Raw genomic sequence first — 9,258 nt, forward strand, 5'->3', positions numbered from 1 at the left:
TTTTATGCCACGCACCAAACAGCTCGTCGTGAGAACGATCGCGGCATCGTTATTTAAGAAGTACCCGGGCGTTGCCTATGTGTTTTGGATGCGCCCGAACAAGATCAGGGTTACCGCAAAGGACCGGGCTCAAGCCAACGTCATTGCGGCTGATCCAGATTATACGGAGCACTACCGGGTTTACATCCCTGGTAGTATAGTTGAAGCGACCGGCGTGATTTAGGACTTCGATTATCCGGAGAAGGATGTTGTTAAATTCGGTGTAGGTGCATTTCATGCACCAGACACCCCTAAAGTTAAAGTACTTGAGGCAAAAAAGCTTTTCAAACTGGATAAAAAATATACTCCGACCACCTCCCTCCGGATCAAATGCAAAGGGCAAATACAGAGGAGCTCACGCTACTGAGGAATGCAAAGCCCCATCCCAAAAATGTTCGCTCTGTCGGGAGGAGTGGCATGAGGTAGCCTTGTGCCCTATGTTTCGAAAACTTCAAAGAGAGCAGACCAAAACAGTAGCCGAGCGGGCACGCGGCTCTTACACATTACACACGCGGCGCTTACACTTAAAAAGGAGCTAACGCATCGAACCCCTTTGAGGTCTTAGGTACAGCTGCAAACGGCGATGCCAATCCGACTGCACTCGAAAAGGTGCCATTGAGGCCAGTAAAGAATGTGAGAATCCCGTACAAAAAAATACAAAGGAAGGTCCTAAAGACGAAAAGTAAACCTTTGGCACCACAGCGCCACGCTAAAATTTCCCTAACCGTCCCGAAACGCAGCGCTTAGCCCAAAACTCCCGACCCCCTAATTGCCAGGAAACAGCCCAAGAAGAAGCGATCTTTTCGGACCGAAGCTCCGGTGGAAAGCCTGGCATTTCCGACGGAGCCCACGAGCTTCCCGAGAACTCCCACCCCGTCTCTTTCCGAGATCCTTGAGTCCTTCCTAATGACCTTTAACCTCCCGCAGCATCTGCACATGATTGCTACTTGGGCCCTTCCTTTCCTGAAGGGGATGATCAAACAGTGGCTGGCTCAATGGCCATGCTTAAGTATGATGGTCCGTTTGTATGATTAATGGCTCCTACGGCTACTATCATACAGTGGAACTGTACGAGTTTACTTGGAAAGCTAAACTCTTTCATAGCATTAGTGGGCGAACACAACTGCGATGTGTTTGCCCTCTGTGAAACTTGGCTATCGGATGACATTGAATTAACCTTCCCGGGATATAATATAATCCGTGAAGATCGCGTTACTAGGGGTCGGGGGGTACTGATTGGTGTTCGAAAGAGTCACACTTTCACCAGAATACCCATCCCTAGACAAGAAATGATAGAAACTGTCGCAGTTAAGGCAAAACTGGGCGTTCTTCACGTGACAATTGCGTCTATTTAAATCCCCCCGATAGCCAACAATGAAAAAGAAAAAATTGAAAAGTTCAAAGAGGATCTTGGAAATTTAGCAGTAGTCTTGCCTGGACCGCTTTTGATCCTGGGAGACTTTAACTCTCATGGAATCGACTGGGGGTGCGATAAGGATGACATTCGCACTCCTATCATCCGAGATTTCTGCGACAGATTTGGGTTTTCAATTCTCAACTCAGGAGAGGCAACTAGGATGCAGACACCTCTAAGTAGGGCGAGTGCACTGGACCTGTCTCTATGTCCATCAGCAATGGCCCTGGATTTTAGTTGGAAGGTGATTCAGGACCCTATCGGCAGTGACCACTTGCCGATAGAAGTTTCCTACATCAAGGGAGGATGTTCAGTAGAAGGAATCCCCGTTAAATGTGACTTAACGAGGAACATCGACTGGACGAGATACGGCGAATTAATAGCCGCTTCGCTTTCTCTTGACTTGGAAGATTTGTCTCCTGTCAAGGAGTACGAAAAACTTGTTTCACTGATAAACAAGTGCGCCCTTGAGGCCCAAACTAGGCACTCCCACCAAGCAAGGACATTTAAAAAACCTCCCACTCCTTGGTGGGACAAGGATTGCCAAGCGGCTTTTACCAAGAAGCGTGAGGCATTTAAAGCCTTCCGGGACACGGGCTCGAGGTCCTTATATGAAAAATATAAAGGACTGGAGAGAACGTGCAAAAACCTGTTGAAGGCGAAGAAAAAGGGTTATTGGCGTAGATACGTCAATAATCTAGACCCCGCCACTTCACTTAATTCGCTTTGGAGAATGGCTAGAAGGATGCGAAACAGCAACAACATCAATGAGAGCGAAAGCTTTTCTGGCGAGTGGCTGTATGAATTTGCCCACAAGCTTTGTCCCGATTTCGTTCCTGCGCAAAGCTTTACACAACATGCGCCTGGTAGTGACCCCAGGATGGATTCACCGTTCACAATGGTAGAGCTGTCACTTGCTCTCCTATCAAGCAAAAATTCCTCCCCAGGTCTGGATCAGATTGGTAGCAAATTGCTTCAAAATCTTCCTGACATAGGAAGGAAGCGTCTGTTAAGTATTTTCAACAATATGTTGGAGGTCAACAGCGTCCCGCAAGAGTGGAGAGAAGAGAAGGTTGTCACTATCTTGAAGCCTGGCAAACCGCCATCAAGACATGACTCGTATCGGCCAATATCGTTACTGTCGTGTCTGAGGAAACTCCTTGAAAGGATGATTCTGTTCCGGTTAGAAGAATGGTTGGAATCAAACAATCTTCTCTCAAATACCCAGTTTGGTTTTCGTAAAGCCAGGGGTACTAATGACTGCTTAGCCCTTCTGGTTACAGAAATAGAGCTTGCTCGTGCACGCAAGCAGAACATGGGATCTATTTTCCTGGATATACAGGGGGCATTTGACTCAGTATCACCATACAAGCTGAGTCAAAAATTAGAAAATGTGGGACTGGGTCCAAAGTTGAACAATATTCTGTTTAACCTTTTGTCGGAGAAAGCTATGTATTTCAACAATGGTCATGTTCAGCTTAAGCGGATCAGTTTCCATGGACTAGCACAAGGGTCCTGCTTGAGTCCCCTGCTATATAACTTCTATGTCAGTGAAATAGATTCTTGTCTAGCTCCGAACTGCAGCATTAGACAATTGGCTGACGACGGCGTCATATCATTTGCAAGCAGGGATGCTGCCGAAATACAACTGGCTTTACAAACCACTCTGGACAACCTTGCCGAGTGGTCTGAAAACCTTGGTATCAAGTTCTCTGCAACGAAAACTGAGATGGTAGTCTTTTCTCCTTTTAGCGACACGACGAAAAACAGAGAGAAAAGACTATTTGACCCAAAAATTGATGTCTTTTTGTACGGTGAAAAGATATCAACTACCGACAATTTTCGGTACCTTGGTGTTTGGTTCAATTCAAGACTAAACTGGAGTACACATATCACCCATCTGGTGCAAAAATGCAGTAAAAGAATCAACTTTCTAAGGACAGTCACAGGGTTCTGGTGGGGCGCACATCCATCAGACGTCCTGCGACTGTATAAGACAACGGTACTATCCGTGTTGGAATATGGCAGCATATGTTGCCATTGGGCATCCAACACGCATATCCTCAAACTGGAGAGGCTACAGTATCGTTGTCTTAGACTCGCACTCGGGAGCATGAAATCCACACATAACATGTCCCTAGAAGTGATGACCGGAGTGATGCCGCTGAAACTACGTTTTGAAATGCTGTCGCTTCGCCTTCTAGTCCGTTCTTCAGTATCAAATCCCTTGATCGAAGAAAATTTTAAAGCGCTTCTAGAGACAGGTTCTAAGAGCAAAATCTTGAAAATCTACGAAGATTTTGTTGCCCTACAAGTGCATCCTAGCGCTCCACAGGCATTAAACCGTGCTGCCCTTTCTGAGACCTAAAGTTCCCTTTTAACAACAGATTCCTCGTTGCACGAGGAAATTAAGACCATACCGAATGATCTTCGCCCGATGGTAGATCCGGGCATTTTCAGGGATAAGTATGGCCATCTAGACCAAAGTAGCCAGTATTATACTGATGGATCATCCTCTAAGGAAGGCACCGGCTTCGGCGTTTTCAGTGAGTCCGCCGAAGCATTTTTCAAATTGCGGGAGCCGTGTAGTGTCTACACTACAGAACTAGCCGCAATCTTGTACGCACTATTGATTATAGCAGCGAGACCTTCGGATCAGTACTTCATCTTTACAGATAGCCTTAGCGCTATTGAAGCACTAAGATCCCCGAAGGCTGTTATGAGTCAGGATTTCCTTACCATGAAAATCATAGAATTGCTTGGCTCAAAGTTTGACAAGGCGTTCAGGACATCGCTAATTTGGGTACCTTCTCATTGTGGCAACGAGAAGGCAGATTCACTGGCCAAAAAAGGCGTCCAACAAGGCGCATTTCATGACCGTCCAATCTCGGCCCGAGGCTCATTTACCGATTCGCCAGAGACAACGGTGTTATCCTTTGATTCCGCATCCCTATAATCCTCCCAATCCATATCCGCCATCCCTTTTTTGTTATTCCTTTTGTTGTCTTTGTTATAAGTGTTTTATGTTGTACAACGTGTGATCCGTTGACGGAGCAGTTGCATTCGATGGCAATTTTCACACTGCCGTAAAAAGGAGGCGGATTTTTCTCGTATGTAGCAGTGTGCTGAAAGTCAGTCCAGCTGTGGTACAGCGTGTCCACCTGTGTTGGCGTTGGGTTCGGGAGTGGTGGGCGGTTGCAACCTCGTGCACAGTGGAGTTACTCCTGTTGTTGCGGAGTCATGAGCTGAGGCATTGACACCTAACGCAAAGCCAGTCGATAAAAATAAACCACTGGTTTGGTTATATCGACGAATAAATTTATTTGCTCGAAATGACATCGCGAACGCCTACCGCTCACGAGTCGATAAAAAGATAACGATCGGTATAAATACTGATCGAATAGTTACGCTATCTGTCAAATTGGCTGTAAAATCTCGGGTTTGTCTACAAATAGCAACACCAGTTTGTTACTGCTAGTGAGAAAAATGTGTTTCAAAAACGTTAAATGCATTATTTTTCACGGGTGATGGTGACGATGCGCATAAAAATCTTACAGCTTACCGAAAGCATTTGCGGAAACAGCTAGATCCGCATGAATTATCAGGTAAAGCGTAAATGAAAACATGTGTGGCGGAATGTACGTTTTGGGGTTCGTAGCAAATTTCCATGTGAAAGTGTAGTTGATAAGTGGCCATCGATTTCATTAATACGTGGGAGGATGTTAGGAGGTGTACTCCCTGAAGATGGACCGGGCAGTGGTTTGCAGCATGGCATGGTCATCAGGTGGTTGCTGACTCTAGTTGCCGGAGGAGCGCACACTGAACTTTGATGAAGAGCCTACCGAAGGGTGTCGCAGAGCGTGTATCGTTTGTCGGGTTCACGCGTGGCCCGACATTATGCGATTCAGTGTTCCGGTCATCACGTTACCGGTAACTTGCCCGCAACCTAAATTATGCGTATTTTGTTCTAATTCTTCTTGGATCGACAGCCGCTGGCTGTTTTTATAGGATTTTTTTATTTAAAGTTGAGGGTGTTTGTAGGTGGGGCGGTCCCTTGGCCGAAGCGATATTATTGCCGGTATTGCCAAGGAAGAAGAAGAAGAAGAAAATTTGGCTAAAGTCTGAATAGATGCAAAAAGGAGTGTCCATGAGTGGTGGGGGGTATCTATTTAGACTTTTGCCGAAAATTTTTAGTTGTTCAATTAATTAATTAATTAATTACAGTTAGATTATTCAAGAGTTTAGATTTATTCAAAATTTTCTAATTTCGAAGATGCTGTTCGTTGAAATTCTCGACAAAATCATGATAAATATAATTTTCTGCCAATTTTTCTTTTCTTTTACGGCCTAATAAAATCGGTAGATTTACTTGAAAAGGTTTGAGTTTTTTTAAATATATGTAAAATAGGTTAGGAAATATGTTTATATTTTGACATAGCACATAAAAAGTACATAATGTTTTCCCCAAATCCAACGTAAGCTCTCAAATCCGATGCCGTACCGTTTATCAACTGGTTCGGGGCAGTATATAAATATATCGATCGGTATAGCCAAACTGTGTCTTTCGCGATGCAAATTAACGACTTTTTTAACCACTGCTCGACTTTTTCCTCACGGTTTCCCACTGCACACGGATTTCCAACTGCTAGAATCCGCATGCTACGTCCTAATTTTGTGCTACAAGCCCGCCGGTCATACAAAATTGTGGACGTTTTTACATGGGCTGAGGACATTCTGAGCGCGTTCGAATTCGGGCTTATGGGGTGGTGTGCGTGAGCGTTTGCGCTCCAGGGGTATACATGTGTATGTGATCATGTTGTTTGTATGTATTGTGATATGTATTTTCTTTCTAATTTCCATTATTTTTTTCACAGACAAAACAGCTCTTTTTTAAAATTATTTATTAAAAGAGGCTTTGGCCCTCAGAGACCTCATCCGCCTCTTTAAACACTCCGATAGTCTCCGATGCCGGCTGCGAAGCACAGCCGGAAGCTTTCTGCGCCGGCCCCGAAAGAGAGCCGAAGGCTTTCCTTGCACTACGTTTTTCCCGCAAATTTTTAACACAATTGATTAATGCGACGGTCCCTCCGATACAGGAGCGATCTCGACGTGACGCGGATGTTTTGGCTGGCAAATTTGCTTTGCCTAAACACAATTCTAATCCATAACAACAACTGCGGCCAATGGTTTGTTTCCGTGCCGGCACCGTACCTGTCAAGTCTACACAGACGCGACAATACATACCAATACCGCGCGTTTACGCGATCGAACAGTGCCATACACACGCATACACATCGACACAGGCTGTGGAAGAATTGACAGAGCAGCACAGACGATCATTGCCGTACTGGCAAAGAGGGATAGCAATATGGAATGTTGCACACGAGCAAAGTGAGTTGAGAGGAGGTGCCGTAAAAAGCCCGTTTTGACACATGGAAAGAAGTAGAAGACCAGGACCAGTTTGACGTTTACTTGACCGCATTGAATCAGCTGGTTATATGTGTTGTTTATCATTCTCGAAGCAATAACATCATTATATGATTTGTTTTCTTCCATTCAGCTGTTCAATATCGTTCGGAAAGCTTAGATCAAGTGAAGATATCAGGATATTGTAGTGTGTCAGTGCTATCTGAGGTGATTCTGTATTATATTTATAACTGTTTTTGGTGGTAACGATTCTGCGCCTATACAGACAGGGCAGCTGACTGTATCGGCGTCATAGACGGAGCCGGTTTGCATCCCCGAACTATTGGAAGATCCGAGATATAGGATCATTCCACTTTTTTGCCGATCTGCAAGCAAAAAATCATCAAGAGCACAGCAGATCGAGCTTATTCAATGTATGCTAGAGATCACTTGCTTGACCAACAAAGAATGCTTGACCGCAGTTTGTTTACATTTCAGTCAAGTAAACGTCAAATTTTTTTTCAAGATGTCCGACCGAGAAATCGCTATTCCGACACCTCCTCTCAACTCACTTTGCACACGAGCACAAAATTGGGTAAAAAACTAAAATACCCCAGGTTTTGATCTTGTACGCAAATTCGAGCAAAACTGCTCGATTCGAGTACTCAGGTTGCATCATTCAAGATGGCGTCGATAAAAATGTCGCTGAGCCGTGTATGAAATATTTCACATGTTTTCTATTATTTTCATTTCAATTTCAGTTTAGGATAATCTTAAAATAAACATTTTCGGTTAAATTTTCAACTGGAAGCCCGCGTATAATTTTCATTCATTTAAAATCTTCGTCTGGTAAATAAGTTTTGAAATTTTTAAAGTGGAAATTTTCTCTCTTTCTACCTGATTAACGTTTTACTCGAGAGTCGTATTATCGATTTTTGTTGTTTGTTTTGATGTTTTAATTTTCTTCAATACTTCGTTTAAGAGATTTTTAAAATATAGAACACCTGATCCCCTCTTCGGACGCAGTATTTGCTATTCTGCTTTTGATAAAACGAAGCCAAAAAAGCAAAAGATTCTAAATTTTGAATGAACCTTATACTTGCTGTAGACGAACAGCACATTAAATTTAAACAAACGCGAAGATTTATTGAAGATTAATAGTTTAGTGTAGTATTATCCGTAGGTAAGTGGTGACTATATGAATAAACTGTTTAAGGTTAAATAAAAATTTGTTTTTTAAACATTCGTCAACCTTATCGATGAGAAAGAATAATAATTGTTGTATTATTTTACCAAAGTTCACCAAAACCCTGCGCCTATTCAAAATCTTTTCAAAGTTTTAAAGTGAATTCTTTCTCTCTTTCATATAAAACTTATGGGACACCCGAAAATAAAAGTCGTAGCGAAACAGGTGCAAATTCGATCACTGACACCACTGTTAAAAGTCCATAAAATCAGTACTTTTATTTGCAATAAATTATTTTAGAAATCTAACAAGATCTCGTGAGTCAAGCATAGCTTGAAATAAGTTAAGAAATACTCGACAACTTTTACGTATTATAAAATCCTTTCAACTTTCAACAAAGAATCTAAATGAAAAAAAAAAAACTATTTTGTTATAGCTAATGTAGCATACCTGCTGTACATCTCAAATACGTTTATGAAAACATATATTTCTTAAACACGTAGAAAGAAGCGGTCAATCACACTACAACCTTATGCAACAAAATCTTTAAACTCAATCGCATATTTATCGCATATTTAGCAGTTTAGACCAAACACCCGACTAGCGCTCTCGGCTAATGAGTTGCGCAATGCAATATGATACCAAATTGATCAACACACCAGACATCGTACGGTATAGACAGTGGTCAGCAATTAAACAAAAAACTTTATCGTTACAAAACCATCGATAACAAAAAGAACAAATAAAGATAATTATTTCCCATTTTCAGTTCCAATCCAGACACTGAGTAGAGCAGACGTGTTATCATTTTTTTCCGTGAACGAGACAAATTTGGAAAAAAAGAAAAAACAACTAAATTCTACATCGTTAAAGCTGTATGGGTCATTATCCTTTCTCATGATGGTGGGTAGAGTGGGGAGACCCAGAAGCAAGAGGCCGAGACCGGCGAGTGCTCAAGCAAACAATAACTCGCTAGTGGACGTTTGTCCAACCCACGGACGGAGTAGTTCCAACCCATCTGAGAATCGATTTGCTCTTTTGGATGACGACCAAATCTCGGACATCAGTGCCCACGAGCTAAACCCAAAAGAAAAGAAAAGAGACAATTTCATCTCAGAAACAGTGAAAGTGAAAGCCCCACCGATCATTATCAAAAGTAAATCCGTACAGTGTGTAAACAAACTGATAATTGCAGCTGGATTGGTTAACTATA

This window comes from Anopheles stephensi, chromosome X, assembly GCF_013141755.1.
Source record: "Anopheles stephensi strain Indian chromosome X, UCI_ANSTEP_V1.0, whole genome shotgun sequence".
NCBI classification, from domain to species: Eukaryota; Metazoa; Arthropoda; class Insecta; order Diptera; family Culicidae; genus Anopheles; species Anopheles stephensi.